This window comes from Amblyomma maculatum, chromosome 6, assembly GCF_055883805.1.
Source record: "Amblyomma maculatum isolate TAMU_Amacu chromosome 6, ASM5588380v1, whole genome shotgun sequence".
NCBI lineage: Eukaryota > Metazoa > Arthropoda > Arachnida > Ixodida > Ixodidae > Amblyomma > Amblyomma maculatum.
This window is the reverse complement of record NC_139349.1, coordinates 184218901-184244445: the sequence shown is the minus strand read 5'-3', so window position 1 is coordinate 184244445 and position 25545 is coordinate 184218901. Positions and strand designations below refer to the sequence as shown.

At 48.5% G+C, this 25545-nt stretch overlaps 1 pseudogene; it reads right to left on the bottom strand.

Moving 5' to 3' along the window:
• Nucleotides 1–8771: 8771 nt before the first annotated feature.
• Nucleotides 8772–25545, bottom strand: part of LOC146187541 (uncharacterized) — a 202327-nt pseudogene continuing 185553 nt past the window's right edge.

The window sequence follows — 25545 nt, the reverse complement described above, 5'->3', positions numbered from 1 at the left end:
CTGCCGCTCCCGCGAAAGTCCGGGGCTCCCGATAGTGATGCGAAGAACTGTTCGCTGCGCCCGCAGGCCGGTCTTCAGCCTGGATCACTGCGTCACCACGGGCTGCTTGCGGGTCATCGGCCGATTGCATGGCGCAGGTTTGCGGTTCGAGGCCCGCAAGGCGACGACTCCGGCGAGGCTCCAGTTGTGTCGGTGCTGTCTGTAGAGCCAGGGATCGTTACCCGGCTTCTCCACCACAATGTTACGCCCTTAGCGTCGCGACGGAGAAGTTCTAGCCGGTTCAGTACGCTAGGTACACACGGCTAGTGGGAACGACACAAGTGCCACAAGACAAAGGTCGAATGGGCGCGCACACTTCTTCTTGCTCTTCCTTCTTTCTTCCTCCGTGCTCTGTTTGAGAACAAGTCCGTAACAATATATTCAGCAGAACCGGCGACTAGGACGTCGAAAACTGGCTGGCCTCACACGAGCGGGTCAGTACTTACAACAAATGTGACGACGACCTTATGATGAACAACGTCATCTTCGAGCTAGCGGACGTTGCGAACCTGTGGTTCCGGAACCACGAGGCAGACATCACTTCCTGGTCAGCCTTCAAGACTAGTTTTACCGTTATCGTCAGCCGGCCTGCGGTGCGCAGCTGCGCGCTGAGCAATGTCTGCGCGGCCGTGCACAGCTCCCTGGTGAGAATATTGAGTTACTTTGGAAATGCTCTAGACAGGTGCAAGCGTGTGGACGCAGCAATGCCCGAATGCGCCAGGATTTACCCCATTTTAAAGGGCATTGACGATGATGTGTTTCAGATGCGTCTGGCCAAAAATTCAGCAAACCTTGCTGACGTCATCAACGCTGCCGTCGCACTCGTCTTCGCTCTCACACTCGGAGCTTCTTGTGGCTTTGACACCTGACTACGAAAGAGTCGTTTAGCTGTCATAATTAAGCAGTTTTTTTTGTGAAGATGTTTCGCGTCAACTTTCCCTCTTCCAAAAGAAAGGAAAGATTTCAAGCGCTAGCAATGTAAACTCACAAATAGACACAGACAGGTCAGACGCTGACTCCAACTTCTTTTCCTTGTTGCAGAGTATGAAGGAACCCGACTGCTTGCAGAAAACGCATCATGAAGGAATGTTGTTGCAACTTATGTGCATATGTCCATAATTTGAATAAGGTCGCTAGCAAACACGGTGCCTGGATGATCTTTACCACCCCCCGAAAATTGGCTAGCGTGCCCGTAATAGTCAAGGGCGATGACAACAGAAAATAAAGGGGGTTCTGAGAAGCACGTCAAGCCATCAATGTGCCAAATTTATCAAATCCCATTATCATTTTGCAAAGTATACGTTCGCAAAACAGGCCGATGTGTGAATGATCCGGCTGCAGAGGACAAGCGTTCTATGACAAAGAGTCCAAATTTACATCAACCCGCCGACTGCATTCGCGCAGTGTGAACCGAGATCACAGAAATTGGGATTTTAAGCATAAGCAGGGACACTCTCGCTTCTGATTTGATCGAAGTCTCTTATCGAAAGGATGTAATCGGAATGCATCAGTGACACCTCAGTATCACTATTTAGTGGCGAAAGTTGTCTTCTGAATTTTGTTTAGATATACAATGCCTAATGTCACATACATTACTTGTCACGGTGTGGAAGCATTTGTTTTGTGAGCATGGTAAAATGTTTCATTTTTTGTAATTTCGAAGAAGTTTTATTTGAGTGTCGTTTCTAAAAAGAAGCGTAGTCTGCGCGTGTCCTGTCTTTGTCTATTTATGAGATTGTATTCTTAGCGCTGTGGAATCATCCCTTTTATGTGATATGCGCCAACTGCTTCTTCCTCGTCCACCAGCGTCCTAACTCTGCCTCTTTTTTGGTTGCGAAGTTGCCGCAGGTGATTTGCGAATAAGTCACAGAAGAACTTCCCATGCTTCCTGATGTTCCTTCTGTTGCTCCTTTAACACGCTTCGGAGCACCAGTCCAGTATAGCCAACGTTCTGTTCCTGCTCCTTTGACCCACGCTGCAAGGGTTGCACGACTGAACCGTTGTCACCCACTCAGCCTGTCCGGCGCCAAGCACGGCTTCCTTAACGGCTCCGCTTCATCCTTTTGCGCCGCGATATTGTAACCCTTGGCTCCCTCCGGAAAATCACCCAGTTTGCGACTGCTGTGGCTGCCTTATTTGGACATGTGGCCCGTCGATGTCTTCGTCAGCGCCTCCCGAGCCTGCGTCTTCCGATTAATACACACAGCTACTTCGTTCTGCTCCATTATGACTTGCGTACGCCATCATGCTGCGTCCCTATACGACCCACCGTTCTCCCTTTCCACGTCGCCGGTCACTGTCACCAATGCCCCGTTGACCTACACCTGCTGACGAGGGCAGCTAAGTTAAGCGTTAAAGCAGAAAGCTCGGCTAGTTGGTCTGTCATCATAAATAAAAAGACTAGCGCAAATAACACAGACACAGACATAGGAGAAGACAGGACGAGCGCTACGAGTTCTTGCCTCCGCGGTTCCGGAGGCAAAAACTGCGTGCTCTACGAAAAGCTCAAGGCATCAAATTGTGAACTTATTTTGCCCCCGAACGTCTCTATTGATGGTCTGTCTGTACATGAGCGGGTTGATACGTGTCAGGGATTCCTGAGCGATACTGCCGATGACTACGCTGGTTTGACACTAATTTGTCTCTCCGCATTGCTAAAAGAGGACTGCACCTCTTTAGCAGCATGTACACCCCGTGTTATGGTTGAAGGTCTTTTGTATAGTGTCACGTTCCAGTTTTGTCTTTTTCCCCCGACGTGATTCTCGGATGGAATTTCTTGTCCAATAATAACACCATCATCGATTTGGCCAGCGTTGAAGTGGAATTTTCAGCACTGTACAATGAACTGACCGACGATACCCATTCCGTGGGTCCTAAAAAGCTCGCCATTACTGAAGAATTCCACGTAGCTCTACAGGCTTATGCCCTTGTGCTTCTTTCGTATCCTGCCTTGTCAGCCGTCACCGTTTTACTCACGCCGCCTGCATCCCTTATCCACCGTAAGCACCTGCCGTTTGCTGTTCTAGATGTTCTCGGCGGCTTCACGCAGCTGCTCATCTGCAATCCTTATCCGCGCCCAGTTATTCTGCTACGTGATCCCGATCCAACTCAACCTGGCCACCTTCTCTGACCTAGACGTCTCTGAGACGTACCAAAGTAACTGTCGCAATGCTCTTCGTTCTGATCCAGCCCCTAATCCATTTACACACTTCTTTAGAACTTCCCTTGACGACGTTCTTCCTATCTGACACTGCTCGCGACCCTTCTACAGTCGATTCTCTCCGCTTTTGACGCCGTCCCCAAACCTCCCGGCCACACTTTCGCAGTCGCTCATCGCATTGAGACCGGTTCTCACTAACGTTTTTGACAGCGACCCTATGTCAGCGGCAGAGCATCGCGTAATCAGTGGGCAAATTGAGGACATTTTACATATTGTTCTCCATCCGTCTCGAAGCCATTGGTTTTGCCCATGGTGTTAGTAAAGAAGAAATGCGTTTATATTCGCTTTTGCATCGATTACCGTCTCATAAACATAATTACCCATTTTACCAATTACTCCTATGCGTATAGGCGACACTCTGTATATCCTCCAAGATGCTGATTACTTTTCGTGCCTTGAATTAGTTCCGGCTGCTGGCAAGCGCCGATGGCCGCCTCCGAGAGAGAGAGAGAGAGAGAGATAAAAGACAGCATTTGTTACATGGAGGGCCTCTATAAATTTAACGTGATGGCGTTCGGTCTGTGCAACGCGCCCGCCACATTCTAAAGGGTGATGGATAAACTTTTGCTGAAGTTCAAGTGGCACACCAGCATCTGCTCCTTGGATGACATTGTTGTCTTTCCACTCACTTGGTCATGCCCCTAAAGCACTTGAGGCAAATTTTGTTTTAACTTTCTGACACCGGCCTACAATTGAATCTCAAGAAGGGTAACTTCGGTGCCCGGGATTTGACCAGTTTGGGGTGTTCGCCCTGATCCGGCAAAGCTCCTTGCAGTGGCAGAGTTTCGTAAACCGGTTTCCCTCAAGCACCTTCGAAGCTTCACGGATCTGTGTTCATATTTTCCGAGCTTCGTACGCAATTTTGCTTCTATATTTGCCCCAACCCCCAGCCCCCACCCACCCTCACTGAAGAAGCTACTCGGGGAAACAGTGACCTAACCGCATGGTCGGCCGAGTGCGACGACGCGCTCACCAAACTGTACCATCTGTTCACTTCGAAACCAATCTTTCGTCACTATGACCCAAAAGCACCCAGCGAGGTCCATACTTATGCGGCTGGCGTTGGCCGCGGAGCTGTATGGGCTCAACGGCAAGAAGACTTTCAAGAATACTTGCAGCATACGCAATTTGCTTCCACTCCAAAATGGAATGCAGCCACACTCTTACGGAAAGTAGTGTCTAGCCATTGTTCGGAAACTAATAGAATTCCGAACCTACCCGTACGGCCACAGATTTGACGCCTTCACGGACCACCACGTATAATATTGGCTGTCATCTCTTACAGACCCGTCTGACCACCTCGCACGACGGGCTCCGTGCCTTCAGGAGTTTAACATCCTGTGTCATCCTTTATTCTGTCCATAAACACATGGACGCCGACGCTTTGTCTCGTTCTCCCCTTTCCAGTGTTGCTTGTTGTTCTGCGGCAGGTCCCATCATTTCATCTCTTACCATCGATGATATGCCTGTGAAGCAGTGCAATGAACCGCGGTTTGCATCTCTTATAAATGTCGTATATCCACTTCTCCCAGCGTTGCACCTTCTCAAACTTTACACCCTCAAGCACCACGCTTTGCCACAAGGGGCGGCCTTCACTACCACCGGAAATGCATGTCTGGTGGGCGGCGGAGGCTTAGGGCCATTCCATGCAATTTAGGACCTGAAGTTTGCGACCATTTCCACGCCGACACTCGGTGTGCCAAACAAGGTGTGGTGAAAATAATTCAGCTAATTTCTCAATGCTATTATTGGTGCATCAGGATGTAGTTGAGCAGTATGTGAAAGTCATCATCATCAGCCAGGCTATACCCAGTGAGGGCGATGGCCTCTCCCATATTTCTAGCACCCGGTTCTTTGCTAGCTGCATCAACTTGGCCCCCGCGGACTTCTTAACCTCATCCACCCATCTAAATTTCTGACGCCCACTGCTACGCTTTCCTTCCCTTGGAATCCAGTTTGTTACCCTAGCGACCATCGGTTATCCTCTCTTCGCACCACATGTACTGCCCATGTCCATTTTTTCTTCTTAATTTCCGCTACAATTTCGGTAACTTGAGTTATTTCTCTGACCCACTCTGCACGCTTCTATCTCTTAATGTTACGCCTACCATTTTTCGTTCCAAAGCCCTCTGGGTGGTCCTCAACTTAAGTAGAACTCTCTTGGTTAGCCTCCACGTTTCAGCCCTATAGGTGAGTACAGGTAAGATGCAACTGTTGTATACGTTCCTCTTGAGTGATACTAGTAAGCTGCTAGTCATAACTGCGAGTGCTTGCCAAATGCGCTCCATCCCAATCTTATTCTTCTTGTTATTTCCTTTTCATGGTCCGGATCTGCGGTTACTACCTGTCCTAAGTAGACATATTCGCCTACTACTTCCAGTACTTTGCTACCTAATGTAAACTCCTGTTCCTTACCGAGGTTGTTGAACATTACCTTAGTCTTCGGCAATATTGATTTTCAAGCCTACCTTTCTGCTTCTCCTGTCTAGGCAATCAATCGTTATTTGCAGTTCATCCCCCGAGTTGCTTAGCAAGGCAATGTCAGCAGCAAATCGCAGATTACACAGGTGTTCTCCATATAGCCTTATCCCTAACTGCTCCCATTCAAGTCTCTTCACTTCTTCACTTTATTACCTTAAAGACCCCACATCGGGGGTATTACATAAGGGGTGGGAGTACAAACATCGATTGAATATGATTGCCTACATGGTATTTATGAAGTGCATATTTAAACTGTTTACAAAACTTGATGGGCAGGTGATGGCGTCAATATCGTGGGGAAGGCCATTCCAGTCTTTTGCAGTGCGAAGAAAGAATGATGAAGAAAAAGTGACGGTGCGGGCGCGCTGGCATGAGACTACTAGTGGATGGCCGGTGCGATGAGATATGCGAGCTGGCGGTGTGATGTAGGGTGGTTGGCCGAGGGAGCTGTAAAAAAACTTATGGAACAGATTAAGAGAAGCAATGCGACGACGATGGGCAAGAGTTGATAAGCCTGATTGCCGTTTAAGTGACGATACACTGATGTCATATGAATAGGAAGAATGAATGAACCTCGTGGCGCGATTTTGGACAGATTCTAGTGAACTGATGAGATATGCTTGTTGCGGGCTCCAGATAGCAGATGCGTATTCTAGTTTAGGTCGGATGAGCGATTGGTAGGCGAGAAGTTTAATACTTTGAGGGGCGTGCCGTAAATGGCGTTTCAAAAAACCTAATGATCGGTTAGCTGATGCGACGATGTTCGTTACATGTGAGCGCCAGGAGAGATCCTGGCACAAGGTGACGCCTAAGTACTTGTATGAGCATGCAGATTCTAGTGGAGTGTTAGCAACCGAGTAAGTGAAAATTTGGGGGTTACGCCGGCGATGAAAAGATACGAGTTTACATTTATTAGGATTAAGCGACATTAGCCAGTCATCGCACCAGGCATGTATTGCGTTAATGTCGTTTTGGAGCTGTGATTGGTCAGAGGTGTTGGAAATAGTGCGGTAAATAACGCAATCATCGGCAAACATACGAACATTGCAAACCAGGTTTGAGGGTAAGTCGTTTATATAGATTAAGAATAGGAGGGGAGCTAATACAGAACCTTGGGGTACGCCTGATGTTACTGGAAGAGGGTTAGAACTGTGTCCATTAACGAGAACAAACTGAGAGCGGTTAGAAAGGAATTCTTCGATCCATAATAAGACGTTAGGATGCAGATTTAGCATGGTTAGTTTCAGCAGTAAACGCCTGTGGGGAACTTTGTCAAATGCTTTAGCGAAGTCTAGAAAAATAGCGTCAGTTTGTAAGTTTAGGTCGAGGCTGGAGTGAACGTCATGAAGAAAGATGGCCATTTGAGTTTCACATGACAAACCCTTGCGAAACCCGTGCTGTGAGGGATGAAAGAAGTTGTTACTGTCAAGAAAGTTCATGATTTGAGAATAGATGACGTGTTGCATGATTTTGCAAGGTATGCTGGTTAATGATATGGGACGGTAATTTAAAGGAGTATCTTTCTTGCCTGATTTATAGACGGGAATGACCTTCCCCACTTTCCAGTCATCCGGAATGCATCCTGTAGAAAGCGACTGAGAAAACAATAACAATAAGTATATTGCAGAAATGCTCTTAGTATTGCGAAGTATTTTGGAGTTAATTTCGTCGACGCCGGCCGATGATGAAGTTTTAAGGCGTTCGATTAGCGAGGAAATGCCAGCTTCAGAAAACACGACAGCAGGCATGTTGGACTGTATATTGGCGGTGGAAGGCGCAGTTGGTGGTTGAATTTCATTAGTGAATACAGATGAAAAGGCATTATTAAAAATATCAGCGCATTCTTTGTCATCTGCGTCTTCGCCAGACTCTTTAGTAAGAGTAATGGTATGTGCTGGATGCTCACTTATTACCTGCCAGAACTTTCTGGGATTGGAAGTCAACAATTTCGGGAGGTCGTTGTGAAGGAAAGAGTATTTCGCATTGCGGATTGCGGACAGGTACGTGCGTTCGGCTGTATAGTATTTTTCCCACGCGAAAGCGTCGTATTGCTTTAATTTTGCCGCACGGAAAATGCGTTTCTTTTTGTTGTCGAGCCTTTTTATTGTTTTGGTAAACCATGGTTTTTGGCGGTCGGAGTGGAAGCTTATTTTAGGGATGTATCTGTCTGTTAGTTCGATAATCTTGCTCTTAAAGAGGGACCAGTTATCATTTACTGAGCGATCGTGAAAAGATACTTCAAATGTTGTGAGATATTGGCTTAATTCGAGATTAAAGGCTTCATAGTTTCCTTTGTCATATAGCCGAATAGTTTTGTTTTGATTTTCGCGTCGTGATGGGTGGAACTCAAATGTGGCGTGAATAACTTTATGGTCGCTGATTTCGCGTAGATAAGTGATAGATGAGAGGGCTTCTGGATGGGTAGTTAGGATTAAGTCGAGGATGTTTGCACACCCTTCTGCAACGCGGGTCGGTTCGGATACTACTTGTGTTAAGTTGAAGTTTAGGCAGACCTCAATGAAGTCATTCGCTTCCCTGTTGCCGACTGCTGTCTGTGTCTGCCAGTTGATTCCTGGAAAATTGAAGTCTCCGAAAAGGATGATATGTGCTTTTGCGTATTTTCTCGATAGCTGACTGATCTCGTCGTTAAGTATTCGGGAAAAATCACAGTTGGTACTTGGCGCTCTGTAACAAACGCCTAGCAGTACAGTTTGGGGCGTGGCGCGACAATGTAGCCATACTATCTCGAGGTCTGATGGAATATTTATAACTGTGCACGAGAACTGATTGTGGACTGCGATGAGTACACCTCCGCCTCGAGCGGATGTGCGATGTTTGCGAAAAAGGTTAAAGTTCGGTAAGTCAGCAAGAATTTCAGTATCAGTGACGTCATTAGTGAGTCATGTTTCGGTAAGAATCAGCAAATTACTAGAAGATGAACACACAAGATTGGAGATGATTTCGCGTTTCGGAAGAAAACTGCGTATGTTAGTGAAAATCACCGAAAGGGAGAGATTAGAGTGGGGGGTGGTAGATACGTGAGCGGCTGGAAGCTTGCGGCGCAGCAACCGCTATGGTATCTCTTTTACAGATTGCGATGGTTCGTCGAAAATATATCGACGGGCACCGATGAACAGGGTCTTGTACCGCAAAGAAAAACGGTTAGTCTTGCTTTTGGCAAAGGTAACTAGGTGCTTGCGCGCATTACGAACGCGACGTGAAAAATCTTCGCCGACGGTGTAGTCTGTGTCCTTGAATTTGCGGCCATTAGCTAGGATTTCTTCTTTCGTTTTGAAGAGCGCGAATTTGGCAATTAGCGGACGGCAGCGGCCAGGTTCGTGGCGCCCAAGACGGTGAGTGCGGTCTAGTATTTTGGGGTCGAGGGTGATGTCCAAAAATTCGGAGCAATGGCGAATTAGTAGTTTTTCAGAATCGGCCCACGTTTCAGATGGATCAGGGTCAGGAATATTGTAGAAAATCAGGTTGTTTCGGCGTGACTGGTTTTCTGCTTCGTCCATACGATCCTCGAGATCACAGAGCTGTCGAGTCGCCTGAGCGGTGTGAGTGTTTATGCCTTCTATCTCTGTGCGTAGCGTCTGTATGGTTTGGTAGTGGCCAGTCTCTGAATACTTCCTCTAAGCAAGCTGGTAATACTACTGAGGAGAATGTGTCTCCTTGCCTAACACCTTTCTTTAATAGAATTTCGTTACTTTCTTTATGCAGAACTATGGTTGTTGTGCAGCCATTATATATATCTTCCAGCACTTTCACGTACGGCTCGTCTAACCCCTGATTTCGCGATGCCTGCATCACCGCCGAGGTTTCAACTGAGTCAAATGCTTTTTCGTAATCAATGAATGCTATGTATAAGGGCTGGTTATATTCTGAGAGTTTTTCTATCGCCTGATAGATGGTATGGATATGATCGTTGTAGAGTACCGTTTCCAAAAACCTGCTTGATCCTTTGCTTGATTGCAGTCTAAGGTTGTCTTGATTCTATTAGCGATTACCTTAGTAAATACCTTATACGGAACACACCAGCTGATTGGTCTCTAAGTTTTAAGGTCCTTAGAGTCCCCTTTCTTGTGAATAAGGATAATGTTTGCATTTTTCCATTGTTCCGGTATCGTCGATGACACCATGCACTGCGTATACAGGGTGGCCAGTTTTTATAGCACGATATCCCCCCTGTCCTTCAGCAAATTTGTAGTTATCTGATCCTCACCAGCTGATTTCCCTCTTTTCATAGTTTCTAATGCTTTCTTGACCTCGTCCTTCGGCACTGGTGGAACGTCTGACTGTTTTTCCCTGCCGCTGATCTCATTGCGATCCTGACTCCTTTGGCTACTGCAGAGATCTGTATAGAACTCCTCGGATACTTTGACTATCTTGTCCATATTCGTGATGACGTTGCCTGCCTTGTCTCTTATCGCATACATCTGGTTTTTGCCTATGCCCAATTTCGTCTTTACCGCTTTAAGGCTTCCCCCTTTTTTACAGCATGCTCAATTTTCTCCATGGTATACTTCCTTATACCGGCCACCTTCCGCTTATTGATTAGCGTTGATATGTCGGCCAATTTGATCTGGTCTGTTGGATTGTAAGCTTTCATACTCTGGCGTTTCTTAATCAAATCTTTCGTCTCCTTAGACAGCTTACCGTTATCCTCTCTAACTATCCTACCGCCTATTTCTAGCGCGCACTCAGTAATGATATCTCTGAAATTATTGTTCATTGCTTCTAGGGTAATGTCGCCATCCTCGGTTACAGCTGAACATCTATTCTGCAGCGAAATCCTGAACTCTTCGGCCCTCCTCCTCACCGCTAATTCGTTGATGAGTTTCTTTCTTACTAATCTGTTGCGTTCCTTCTTCAGATTTAGGCTAATTCGGCACCTCACCATCCGGTGGTCACTGCATCGCAATTTTCCGATTACCTCTACATGTTGCATAATGGCGGGGGTTGAACACATTATGAAGTCGATTTCATTTTTAGTCTCCCCGTTAGGACTTTTCCATGTCCATCTCCCGTTCTTCCTTTTGCTGAAGAACGTGTTCATGATTCTTAAGTCATTGCGCTCTGCAAACTCAACCACTAACTCCCCCCTGCTATTCCTAGAACCAAGGCCATAGTCACCTACTGCCTGGTCTCCAGCCTGCTTTTTCCCTACCTTGGCATTGAGCAAAGTAGAGTTCTGGGCTAGTTGGCTCTGGGACATGATTACTGGGAGGCTTAGCGCGGAACAGATTCCGCCCTAAGCCTCCTTGGCATTGAAGTCGCCCATTAGTACAGTATACTGCGTCTTTACTTTTCGCATTTCCGATTCTACATCTTCGTAGAAGCTTTCATCTGCCTGGTCATCATGACTACATGTAGGTGCATAGGCCTGTACTACCTTCAGTTTATACCGCTTATTAAGCCTAATACGATGCCTGTCACCCTCTCAGTAATACTATAGAATTCATCTATATTACCCGCTATATACTTGTTGACAAGGAAACCTACTCCTAGTCGTCGCCTCCCTGGTAAACCTCGATAACACAGTACATGCCCATGCTTCAGCACAGTATATATGCCTCCTTCGGCCTCCTAACCTCACTAAGTCCTATGACGTCCCATTTCATACCCTCTAGTTCCTGTAACAGCACTGCTAAACTAGCTTCACTAGCTACGGTTCTAGCGTTAAACGTTGCCAGGGCCTGTTTCCAATGGCGGCCTGTCCAGCGGAGCCAGGAATTTTTAGCACCCCCTGCTACGTCACAGGTCTGACCACCGCCGTGGTCAGTTGTTCAGCAGTGGCTGGTGACTGAGGGCGGGGTTTCATGGAACTTATCATGAGAGGTTGCGGCCAATTACTGCACCAGGTGGCCAACTCCTGTTCTGGTGAAGAAGTGCGTTGCCGGAGGTGTTCACCGGCATGAGGTCGCACCCAAAACCTGTTTATGCAATTCCATCGACACGCGGATTTTTTTTTTCTTTTTTTTTAATCGGTGGAGAATTGCGCGGCACCGGGATTTGAAGCCCAGTCCTCCTGCATGCGAGGCGGATGTTTTACCGCTACGTCACCGCACTTCCTATGTGAAAGTACTGGAAGATATTGTGAAAGAATGCCAGGTGGAGACGGCAAAGTCGTGACGGCAAGGCATGGTACGCCATGTCAGCGTTTAATTCGATGGTGAACCCAGGCGCGTGCCGGAGCCGCGGGACGATGACGATGGTATGTACAAACGAAAGAAGATCATGACATGGTACAATCGAACGAATATCCATGGAGGGCTCACACAATCTTCCCGGGGAGTCGGAAGCGGCCAGCCTGACCGCTCCTAACCAACCTATGCACCGCGGCGCACAAACAGCTTCTAGCGAGAGACATGAACAATTTGAGTTCTACGGTGGTGTTGATCGGCTGGGGGATCAACAGGTGTGACTTGGTAGTTCACAGGGGAAGTTAGGTTGATGGCCTTGTAGGGACCAAGATAGCGGCGCGGGAATTTATCACTAAGGCCAGGGGTGCGCAGTGGTGTATAAAACAGTACTTCGTCACCAGGACGAAAAGAGAGCACACGATGCGTAGAATCGTAGCGACTCTTATGGTCTTCCTGGCACGCTTCTGTGTTGAAGCGGGCAAGATGACGGCATCTGGCCACTTGGGATAAGAACTGGGCTGGCACAGACGAGGAGTAGCCGGGAGTAGAGAAGAAGGAAGTGTCGATATTGTAGTGAGAGGACGGCCAAAAACAAGAAAAAACGGAGTTATAGGTAGTCCGCTCTACTGCTGAATATAGGCGAATGTGACGAATGGTAAAATAGTGTACCAATTTAGGTGATCCGATGTGATGTACATGGATATCATATTTGATAGTGTGCGATGAAATCGCTCAATCAGACCGTTAGTCTGGGGATGGTAGCTTGAGGTTATGGGGATGGTAGCTTGACGACTGTCGACAAGAAGGCCGTCCCGCGGTCACCTAGAGGTGCCCGAGGAGCGCCATGACACAATACAATTGATCGCAAAAAAAATTACATACCTCTTCAGCGGAACCAGTCGGTACGGGGTTGTCTCAGCGTAGCGTGTCAGGTGGTCAACAGCTGTTATAATCCAATAGTTACCCCCATCGGAAAGAGTTAGGGGACCATATAAGTCGATGCTGACTTCGTCGAATGGCGTGGCGGGACCTGGAAGGGGCTGTAGGAAGCTAGCGGGTGAAGACGTCGGCCGCTTGCGACGTTGGCGCAGATGGCAGGAAGCGACGTATTTAGTTACGGTAGAAGATAGGCCAGCCCGAAAGAATCGTCTTTTCACGCGCTCATATGTTTTGTCAAAACCAAGGTGACTTGCAGTAGCGTCATCGTGGAAAGCCGCCAGTATACGTGGGCGAAGCACACGCGGCACGACTGGAAGCCAACGAGTTCCATCAGGGCAATACGCGTAGCGGAGTAGTATGCTATCTTCGAGCTTGAAATTGCGAAGCTGTCGGCGAAGCCTAGCATTGGGCGGGTGCGAAGCGCCGATAATACGGTTGATGATGGGCCGGCAGTAGGCATCAGCTAATTGCTGCGAGCGGAGTGCGTGTTTGTGCTCAGAATCGTCAAAAGAAACTGTTGTGATATGCGTCGGGAGAAGAGATGGTCGGCTGTGGTCAGGGGTGGAAATGCGTTGCGAAGAAAAACAGCAGGCTGATTCCGCAAGTGGGCAGCGAGAAAGAGCGTCGGCGTCTTGGTGTTGGCGACCCGATTTATAAACGACGTCCAAATTGTATTCTTGCAGGCGTAGAATCCAGCGGCCAAGTCGGCCTGCCAAATTCTTCACTGAAGACAACCAGCAAAGGGCATGGTGATCGGTCACAACTGTGAAGTGCCGACCATAGAGGTAGGGGCGAAACTTTTGAAGAGTCCAGACGACGGCAAGACATTCCTGCTCGGTAATGGTGTAGTTTTTCTCAGCTGGAGTCAAGGTCCGCCTGGCGAAGGCAATGACTTTCTCACGAAGTTGCATCGCGCTGGAGAAGGACAGCGCCAAGACCGTGACCACTGGCTTCAGTGTGCAGGATGGTAGGAGCGCTGTCGCTGAAGTGGCCAAGAAGGGATCTAATGTGAGGGCGTGCTTTAGCTCAGTAAAAGCAGTGTTGCACTGTTCAGTCCACACGAAAGAGCTGCGAGCTTTAAGTAGTTCATGAAGTCGCGCAGCAATAGTTGCAAAATGTCTTATAAAACGCCGGAAATATGACGCCAGGCCGAGGAAACTGCGCAAATCTGCAGTCCGTTGTGGACGAAGAAAGTTCAAGACCGCGCTGATTTTATCAGGGTCTGGACGAATGCCGTCACGGCTAACCAGATGTCCCGATATTTTACTTTCCTTCTGTGCAAGTGGCACTTCTTGGTGTTGAGCAGAAGGCCCGCTGAAGCAAGACACGTCAGGACTTCATTCAGGCGCGTGAGATGGTCGTTAGAAGTTGCCAAAAAGATAACAATGTTGTCCAAGTATCATAAACAGGTTCTCCATTTTAGGCCACGAAGCACCCTATCGATCATTCCTTCAATTATCGCTGGTGCGTTACACAGGCCGAAGGGCATAATCTTAAACTCGTAAAGTTCATCGGGAGGTGCGAAAGTGGTTTTTTCTTTGTCGCCCTCATGCATAGATATTTGCCAGTAACCTGAGCGGCGGTCCAAGATCCAGAAATATTCGGCGCCTTGGAGAGAATCAAAGGCGTCATCAATTGGCGGCATCGGTTAGACATCTTTGCGGGTAATTTGGTTCAGTGTGCGATAATCAACACAAAATCACCCCGATCCGTCCTTTTTGACTAATACCACTGGGGAGGACCATGGGCTTGTTGATGGACGAATAATATCGCGACTGAGCATGTCATTGATATTTTCTTCAATTACTTTTCGTTCCGAGAGAGAAACCTGATAAGGTCGGCGGCGTACGATCGAGTTACCTTCAGTAATGATGTGGTGGTGTGCAACACTAGTCCGTCCCAGTGGTGGAGAAGTGGCATCAAAAATGGCTTGATGGGCTTGATGGGCTTGAAGCAATTTCAGCAATTCTTGGCGTTGGTGCTGCATAAGGTCCGGATTGATTGTCTTCGACAGCATGGGAAGAGAGTCGTGCGATGAATCACGTTGCTGAGATAGCGGGGCGGTGAGCACCATGATGGACATTGAGTGAGCATCCACTATGCATGACAGGGATGTTCCTTTAGTCAGCACGAGGGGTTCACGGGATGTGTTCTTGAAAGCTACTATCGCTGAGACGCTGCGGAATCGTACAAGACTTGATGCGAAGGCTATTGCACGTGCAAGATGACGATGAGATGGTGCGATAAGTACATCCCCGTCAGTGATCTGTTCAGAAACCACGGTAACATGTTTCTCGCACTGTGGAGGCAATACAGTATCAGCTGCGGCAATGGGGAAATGTAGCCTTCAGAAATGTCAGAGGAAAAATCACTGTCTGTCATATGGCTGACATGGTCGCTACAAGAAATTAACGCTGAAGCGGTGGACTAAATATTCCATCCAAAATTCATCAGATGCACACACGATGAAAGCACAGCAAACTGCACATGTTGGCGGACGCCATCTATAACATCTCCAACTGTACACTTTGCTGAAGGGTGCAGAGGGACGCCATTTGCTCCACGAAGTTCAGGTCCATCATATGGTGTCGTTACTTTCCGCACACGATGGCACAAATCAGCGCGAATAACAGAAATTGCAGCCCCTGTCTCAATCAAAGCTTCGACAGATAATCCTTCAGCTAAAACGAATTCATTTTGTACGGGCAATGAGGAGGACTTTTGGTAAGTTCTCAAAGTGCAGTTTCACCTCCGGAAACATCGCTTAGTTTTTCGAATGACGAACAGGGAGAGTTGTAGCTGGTCGAAGTAGAGCAAGAGAGCGGTGGTATGGGGAAGGTGACCGGCGTCAGAATACATGGACCCTACTTGGTTCAGACGAGGATACCGGCGGTGTAGAGGTTTGATGAGGTGGGCTGGGAATAGGTCGTCGCTGATAATATGAAGGTATGTTACTTTCGAAGGCGTCGTAACCACGCCGCTCGTTCTAAATGCATCGACGACAGAAGCGGAATATGTCCTCGGATTCCACAATAGTAGCACACTGGTCGAGAGGGGCGCCAAGTTGCTTAATAAGAGGCGTTGGATGAGCCGTCGTCACGGCGTTGATGTGGTTGTAGGGCGGTGCTTGTCGTTTTGAGGGAACAAAAGGAGGAGGGGATGCAGCGACCTCAGCGTACGTCGGCGATGGGCGAGGTGCAGGAGAGTCAGGTTCGACAGGCTGGGTGGTAGTGGCCAACGCTTCTTTAATAATGATGCGGAGGCTGGCATCATTACAAGGAGAAGAATGATCGCACCCATGCCGGTTGAGAGGGCTGAGGGCTTGGAGCTTCTCGCGGGTTATTGCTCGAATTAGGGCTCGTAGATCGAGGTCAGTAGAGGTCGGGCCAGTAGAGAAGTCGGGCTGCAATCGGGAGGACTGCATTTGTTCGAGGCGTTGGCAGGTCGTAATAATGGAATCAACACTTGATGGATTCTGGGCAATTAGGGTGTTATAAGCTACAGAATTTATTTCTTTAATGACGTGGTGTACGCGTTCTTGTTCCTGCATGGGACTAATACGCTGGCAACGTACAAGTATGGCCTCTATGTAAGACGCATACAACTCATCGGGACCTTGAAGGCGGGAAGCAAGCATGTTCTTCGCGATCTCAGTCCGAACTGCCGGGTCGGCGAAGTATTGGCGAAACTGATGTTTGAAGGTGGGCCAGTTAGTGGTGTGGGGCTCGCGGTTGATAAACCAATTCCTGGTGACCTCAATAAGGTAGAAGGAAACGTTGAGGAATTTTAAAACATCATCCCACCGGTTGTAGGCACTGCAGCATTCATAAGTGTCAAGCCACATCTTCGCCGCGACGACCAGCGAACAGCGACGGGTCGCGTTGTCGTGTGGGCACAGTGGGAGGCGGCGGTGTAGCCGAGGTAGAAGGTCCGACCGCGTCGGGACTGCTCTCGGTTGACATAACAATGGTGGCTGTTGCCAAACGGCGACTGGAACGTAGCTCCAGCGAGAGGCAGGGCACAAGGCAGCAAGGGGACAGAATTTCACTTCCACCACTTGTGAAAGAAGGCCAGGTCGAGACGGCAACCTCGTGACGGTAAAGCAAGGTACGCCGTCTGAACGTTTAGTTCGATGGTGGACCAGGCGCGTGCCGGAGCTGGCGCCGCGGGATGAGGACGATGGTAGGTACAAAAGAAAGAAAAACATCATGGTATGTACAAATGAAAGATCTATAGTGGCGCACAGCAACCATAGTTCTGCATACAGAAAGTAACAAAATTTCTATAAAGAATAGTCAGGCAAGGAGACACGATCTCACCAGTACTAATAAATAGTTACTATTAAAGACTTGGAAGGGGAACAGTTAGGGATAAGGGTTGGTGTAGAATACTTCAGTAATCGGCGATTCGATGAGGACATTGCCTTGCAAAGTAACTCAGGGGATCAACTGCGAAAAATAATTGATGACGTATACAGGAATAATGGAAAGGTAGGCTTGAACATCAATATGCAGAAGACTAAGGTAATGCATAATAGCCTCGGTAAGGAAAAGTAGTTCAGAATAGATAGAGAGCCCATAGAGGTGGTAGGCGAAAAGTCTACGTTGGACAGGTAGTAACCGTAAATTCAGACAATGAAAGTTAATTACCTAGGAGAATAAGATCGGAACAGAGAGCATTTGCAAATATTCGCAGATTATGACTAGCAGCTTACCGATATCACTCAAGATAAAAGTATAGAACAGTTGCATCTTACCTGTACTCACCTATGGAGCCGAAACCTGGAGACTAACGAAAAGGGCTTTACTTAAGTGGTGGAGCAAGGGCTATGGAACTGATAACGGTAGGTAGAGAGTTAAAGGCTATGAAGCGTTTAGATAGGGACAGCGAAATAACTCGTGTGAGTGGTGGTCTAGCGGAAATCAAGAAGTGGAAATGGGCACGTTAAGGTCGTGTAGGGCGTAGAAAAGACAACAGATGGCCGCTAAGGGTAACAAATTTGATTACAAAGGAAGGAAAGCGTAGCAGGGTTGGCAGAACGTTAGGTGGGCAGATGTCGCTAAGAAGTTCGCAAAGGTCAAGTGAATGCAGCTCGCACAGAACCGGGTTAATTGGAGGAGTATGGGAGAGGCCTTCGCCCTACAAGGGGCGAAGGCCTCTCCCATATTACTTCCATGCACGGTCTCTCGTAACCGCGGGATGATCGTTGGAATCGACCACCTTAACCGGTATGCCGGGTCCTCCACCCTGCTCACCGGTGCCCGTTAAGTTACTCTGTTCTTGCTATATTATTCTGTTGTCGCCACGGTGCGGCGCGTGAGCTTGTATGTGACAGAGGCCATGTCTTCCTTTCCAATGTCGTTGAAACTTTACTGGCCATCGCATCATACATTTCATCACAATATCACATCTTAAATCGGACACCGCAGCCTGCCACACTCAATATAACGGGTTGACCAAATCGTACTCTGAGAGATGTGCTCACGATGGACGTCGCAGCCAATGGCGCCCAATGGGACGCTGTTCATTCTGCCATGAAGTATGCAACAACACCGCCACAATGTCACCCAGTGGGTTTAGTTCTTTCTTTCTTCTTTATGGACGTGAGGCACTGTCCGCAATGGACACCATCTTACCATATAGTTCTGACGCCTCCGAGTGGCCTGCCCTTCAGAAGTTGCAAACACGCGGAGGAATGTCGACAGTTGGCACGGTTTTTTACATCTGAATTTTAAGGCTGCCGAAAGCGTCGTCACCTCAAAGATCAGAGGCCGTATGGTTTTCCTGGAGGATGCCTAGTTTCACGCTATGTTCCTTGCACACTGTCAGGAGTGTCTTCGAAATTACGCGCCGAGTACCAGGGCTGGCCTCTCCTGTTTATTACTTCGTGGAGCCACTCACTCCGTTTTCGGATATGCCTCATGGCTGTCCAGAAATTGTTCACGTCAGCCGACCGAAGATCTCCGCTCCTCTTCGCTCCCGTAGCAATTCTAGTGGACCACGAGAGCCGCATAAGGGGAAGCGACGATAACGACGAAGCGCCGCCGCGCTGCTTGCTTTTGTGCCTAAATTTACTGTGTTTCACCCCGATTTTTCAGACGGACTTTCGGGCGATGGTGCTTGTTCTGCGCAAACTATAGCTACCGCATACAGAACTTCGGTACAACGTAGACTCAGCAGTAGCTGTAATTACAGGCTTGTGGTCGTCGCTTTCTTCAAATACGGATTCATTGCTCCATTCACATTTTAGCCTCATATATGTGGTGTGGGTACCAGGGGACAGTCAATGAGGTTGCTGTATAGCATGGCTAAGGAGTCTCGCAATGGCTTTTTGTTGCCTATCCTCCAGGCTACAGCGTACATAACCGCCGCGCCATTTCGTAGGCCTTCTTTATAAGGATCTATTTTAACATCGGATTGCGTCCTGCATCTCAAGTATTCCTGGAGCAGACAACCATGTCAATCATGGCAGATTGAAGTGTCTCTAACAAGGCTGCGCTGCCATATCCTTCCCATAAATTTATATATGCAAAAGCCTGGTGTTGCGCTTAGCCCCGTCTGCGCATTATGCGGGGAACAGGAACCAATAAATCATTTTTTGCTGTTTTGAAACCATTTAACCGGGATGAGAACACGGTACATAAAGAGTCCGTAGCAACAGCTGGCACTTAATTTGAGCAGCTAGATTTTATTGTCATTTGGTGCCACTATACATGGGTACAGACGCAGGTATGTTTTTACGCCATTCAAAACTTCTAATACAAGCTATATGTCTGCCTTGCTAATATGCTTTGCATTTTTTATCAGTAGCTGCAAAACTCGGTGTTCACTTAATACGCACGTTATGATTTCTCCTGTTAAATTCGGCGTTTTGTATTTGACTTTCCTTCCCGGTTCCTAGCAATCATTTTATTCTATTTTTTGGTGATACATCTCAAAAACAAATATCTCTGCATCCCGATTCGCGGTCATTCCCCGTGTGTGGGTCTGAGCCATCAATTTAGAGAACGACACCAACAACTGCGTTTTGCGTTGCCCGTCGTTCAGCTACGGGGGATTAAACTCCCCGTTTGAGTATCGGGCAAACTCTCTCTTGCAACATATGCAATATATATATATATATATATATATATATATATATTGTGAAAGAAGGCTAGGTTCAGATGGCAAGGTCGTGACGGCAAGGCCAGCGATGCCTTGTCCAGCGTTTTAATCCGATGACAAAACCCCAGGCGCGTGCCGGAGCCGGCGCCTCGGGACGATGATGATGGTATGTACAAATGAAAGAGGAAGATCATGGAATGAACAAATTAAAGAATATCCACGGAGGGCTAACACTATCTGCCCGGGGGGTCGGAAGCGGCCAGCCTGGCCGCTCCTAACTAAGCGATGCATCGCTGCGCACAAACGGTTTCAAGCGAGACACATGAACAATTTCAGTTCCACGGTGGCGTCGATCAGCTGGGGGATCAACAGGCGTCACTTTGTAGTTCACTGGGGAAGTTTGGCTTATGACCTCATAGGGACCTACGTAGCGGTGGTGGAATTTGTCACTAAGGCCAGGGGTGCGCAATGGTGTATAAAGCAGTACTTCGTCACGAAAAGAGACCACTCGATGTGTAGAATCATAGCGAGTCTTGCGGTCTTCCTGGCACGCTGCCGGGTTGAGGCGGGCAAGATGACGGCATCTGGCCACACGAGATAAAAAATGGGTAGGTACTGATGTGGAGTAGTCGGGCGTAGAGAAGAAGGAAGCGTCGAGAATTGTAGTGGGAGGACGGCCATAAACGAGGAAAAATGGAGAATAACCGGTAGCCCGTTGTACTGCTGTGTTATAGGCGAATGTGACGAATGGCAGAATAGTGTCCCAATCTCCATGATCTGGTGCGATGTACATGGATATCATGTTTGACAAGGTGCGATGAAATCGCTCAGTCAGACGGTTAGTCTGGGGATGGTAGCTTGAGGTTGTCTTATGAAGAGTGGATGACGCGTGAAGAACTTCGGCAACGACTTTCGATGAGAAGGCTGTACCGCGGTGACTTAGGAGCAGCCGAGGAGCGCCATGACGCAATACAATTGATCGCAAAAAGAAATTTGCTACTTCAGCGCAACCAGTCGGTACAGGTGCTGTCTCAGCGTAGCGTGTGAGGTGGTCGACAGCTGTTATAATCCAATGGTTACCCCCATCGGAGAGAGGTAGGGGACCATGTAAGTAGATGCCGACTACGTCGAATGGCGTGGCGGGACAAGGAAGAGGTTGTAGAAGGCCAGCGGGCGAAGCAGTCAGCCGTTTGCGACGTTGGCACAGAGGACAGGATGCGACGTATTGGGCAACGGTGGAAGATAAGCCAGGCCAAAAGAATCGTTTTCTCACGCGGTAGTAGGTTTTGTCAAAACCAAGGTGACCTGCAGTAGCGTCATCGTGGAGAGCCGCCAGTATACGTGGGCGAAGCACACGCGGCACGACTGGGATCCAGCGAGTTCCATCAGGGCCATACACGTAACGGAGTAGGATGCCATCTTCGAGCTTGAAATTGCGAAGCTGTCGGCGAAGCCTAGCATTGGGCGGGTCCGAAGCGCCGATAAGGCGGTCGATGATAGGACGGCAGTAGGCATCGGCTAATTGTTGTGAGCGGAGAGCGTGCTTGTTCTCAGAGTCGTCAAAACAAACGGTGGTGATATACGTCGGGCAAAAAGATGGTCGGCTCTGGTCAGAGGTGGAAATGCATTGGGAAGAAAAACAGCAAGTTGATTCCGAAAGGGGACAGCGAGAGAGAGCGTCGGCGTCTTGGTGTTGGCGACCACATTTGTAAGTGACGTCGAAATGATATTCTTGCCGGCGTTGAATCCAGCGGCCAAGTCGGCCTGTCAAATTTTTGAGTGAAGACAACCAGCAAAGAGCATGGTGGTCGGTCACAACTGTGAAGTGCAGACCGTATAGGTAAGGGCGAAATTTTTGGACAGCCCAGACGACGGCAAGGCACTCCTGCTCGGTAATGGTGTAGTTTTTCTCAGCTGGAGTCAGAGTCCGACTGGAAAAGGCAATCACTTTCTCGCGCGATGTTGCATCACGCTGCAGAAGTACAGCGCCAAGACCGTGGCCACTGGCATCGGTGTGTAGGATAGTTGGAGCGCTGTCACTGAAGTGGCCAAGAACAGGATCTGATGTGAGGGCGTGCTTTAGGTCATTAAAAGCAGTTTCGCACTGTTCCGACCACACGAAATGGCTGCGTGCTTTAAGTAGCTCATGAAGTGGTGCAGCAATAGTTGCAAAATGCCTTATAAAACGCCGGAAATAAGAGGCGAGGCCCAGGAAACTGCGCAAATCTGTAGTCCGTTGTGGACGAGCAAAGTTCAAGACCGCGATTATTTTTTTAGGATCTGGGCGAATGCCGTCATGGCTGACCAGATGTCCCAATATTCTAATTTCCTTCTGTGCAAAGTGGCACTTCTTTGTGTTGAGCTGAAGGCCTGCCGAAGCGAGACAGGTGAGGACTTCATTCAGGCGCGTGAGATGGTCATTAAAGGTTTCTGAAAAGATAACAATATCGTCCAAGTAACACAAACAGGTTCTCCATTTTAGGCCACGAAACACAGTCTCGATCATTCTTTCAAATGTCGCTGGTGCGTTACAAAGTCCGAAAGGCATAACATTAAATTCGTAAAGGCCATCGGGTGTTCCGAAAGCAGTTTTTTCTTCATCTTCCTCGTGCATAGGTATTTGACAATAACCTGAGCGGAGGTCCAAGGTCGAGAAATATTCGGAGCCTTGGAGAGAGTCAAGGGCGTCATCAATTCGTGGCATCGGATATACATCTTTGCGGGTAATTTTGTTGAGTGCGCGGTAATCAACACAAAAGCGTACCGAGCCGTCCTTTTTTTTAACTAGCACTACTGGGGATGACCATGGGCTTGTTGAGGGACGAATTATATTGCGATGGAGCATGTCATTTACATTTTCTTCAATTACTTTTCGTTCAGAAAGGGAAACCCGATAAGGCCGTCGGCGAACGATAGAGTTACCTTCAGTAATGATGCGATGGTGCGCAACACTAGTCCGTCCCAGTGGTGTGGAAGTGGCATCAAAAATGGCTTGGTGGTGTCGAAGCAATGTCAGCAGTTCTTGGCGTTGGTTCGGCGTGAGTTTAGGATTAATAGTCTTTGCGAGAACAGAAAGAGAGACGTCTGACGAAACACTTTGCTGAGGTTGAACAATCAACACTTTGCTGAACAGGTTGAACAATGCAGACAAGTTCCTTTTGGGAGCACGAGGGATTCACGTGAAGTGTTAGTGGCCAGTACTGTCGCTGATCCTTTGTGGAACCGGACAAGACTTGACGGGAAGGCGATGCCGCGTGCAAAATGACTATATGATGGTGCTATGAGTACGTCCCCGTCAGTGATGTGGTCAGAAACAACAGTAAGCAGTTTTTCGCACTGAGGAGGCAAAACAGTATCAGCGGCGGCAACGAGGGGATGATGTCGTTCAGAAAAGTCAGATGAAAAATCACTGTCTGTCATATGGACAACACGGTCACCACAAGAAATTAACGCTGAAGCGGTTGACAAAAAATCCCATCCAAAAATCAGCAGGTGCGCACAAGGTGAGAGCACAGCAAACTGCACATGATGGCGGATGCCGTCGATAACAACTCGTACGGTGCACTTCGCTGAAGGGCGCAAAGGGACGTCATTGGCTCCACGGAGTTCAGGCCCATCATATGCTGTTGTCACTTTTCACAAATGGTGGCACAAATCAGCGTGAATGACAGAAATTGCAGCCCCTGTATCAATCAAAGCTTCGACCGGTAAACCTTCAGCGATAACAGCAATCACATTATACGGGCGATCAGGAGGACCTTTAGTAAGTTCGCAGAGTGCAGTTCGACCTCCGGAAACTGCAACACTTAGTTTTCCGGATGGCGGACAGGGAGAATGGTTGCGGGGCGGAGAGGGGAAACTAAGCGGCGGTATGGGGATGTGGACCGGCGTCGGGATACATGGTTCCCACCAGGCTCAGAGGAAGATACTGGAGGTGGGGAGGATAGTCGAGGTGGGCTTGGAATAGACCGGCTTTGATAATATGAGGTTGAAGGCATGTCAGTTTCGAAGGTGTCGTAACCACGGCTCTCGTTCTGAAGGCGGCGACGACAGAAGCGGGATATATGTCCTCTAATACCACAGTAATAGCGGACTGGTCGGGAGGGACGCCAAGGTGCGTAATAGGGTGGTGTAGGTTGAGCCATCGCCATTGCATTGACGTGATTGTAAGTTGGTGCCGGTCGGGGTGGGGGAACCAAAGAAGGGGGGGATGCAGCGACGTGCGCGTAGGTCGGCGCTGGACGGTTTGCAGAAGGTTCGGATGTCATGGGGTGGCTGATAGTTGATAACTCTTCTTTAATCATGTTGCGAAGAACGGCGTCATTAGAAGGCGCGGAAGAATGATCGCACCCATGTCGACAAAAAGGATTGAGGGCTTGGAGCTCTTCGCGGATGATTGCTCGAATAATTGCCCGCAGATCAAGGTCAGCAGAGGTCGGACCAGTTGCGAAGCTGGGTTGTAATCGAGAGGACTGCAGCTGGTCGAGGCGTTGACAGGTCGTTATAATTAAATCAACACTTCAAGGATTCTGGGCAACTAAGGTATAATAAGCCATAGAATTAATCCCTTTTAAGACGTGGTGCACACGTTCAGGTTCTGTCATGGTGGGACTAATGCGCCGACAAAGTGCAAGAACAGCCTCTATGTAAGACGCATATGATTCATCAGGACCTTGAAGGCGGGAAGCGAGCTTGTTTCTTGCGATCTTAGTCCGAACTGCCGGGTCGGCGAAGCATTGTGGGAACTGCTGTTTGAAAGTGGTCCAGTTAGTAGTGTGGGGTTCGCGATTATGAACCAGCTTGTGGCGACCTCAATGAGATAGAACGAAACTTTGAGGAATTTTAAAGCATCGTCCCACCGGTTATAGGCACTGCAGCGTTCATATGTGTCGAGCCAGTCATCGACGTCTTCGTCGCGACGACCAGCGAACAGCGGCGGGCCACGTTGACGTGGGGGCAGAGTCAGAGGCGTCGGTGCAGCCGAGGTAGAGGGTCCGGCCTGGTCGGGATTGCTCTCGGTGGACATGATTATGGTGGAAGTTGCCAAACGGCGACCGGAACGTAGCTCCAGCGAGAGGCAGGGCCCAAGGGAGCAAGGGGATCGAATTTGACCTCCACCACTTGTGAAAGAAGGCTAGGTTGAGACGGCAAGGTCGTGACGGCAAGGCCAGCGATGCCTTGTCTAGAGTTTTAATTCGATGACAAAAACCCAGGCGCGTGCCGGAGCCGGCGCCACGGGACGATGATGATGGTATGTACAAATGAAAGAGGAAGATCATGGAATGAACAAATAAAAGAACATCCACGGAAGGCTCACAATATATATATTGTGAAGAGGACGAAGTGCACAAGGAACATGCCAGTCAGTGGCATCGTGATCGCTGCGCGTGCTGGAGCTGACTGTTCGCCGCTGATCTGCTCAGTCCTGCTGATCAAGTCTTGTTGACCTGCTGAATAAACCCCCCCCCCATGTATATATATATATATATATATATATATATATATATATATATATATATATATATATATATATATATATATATCCCAGGCAGCACAAGAGCCCGGGCCAATATTGTCAGTGAGTTGGCAGACATCAGCCCCATGTAGGCCCAGCGC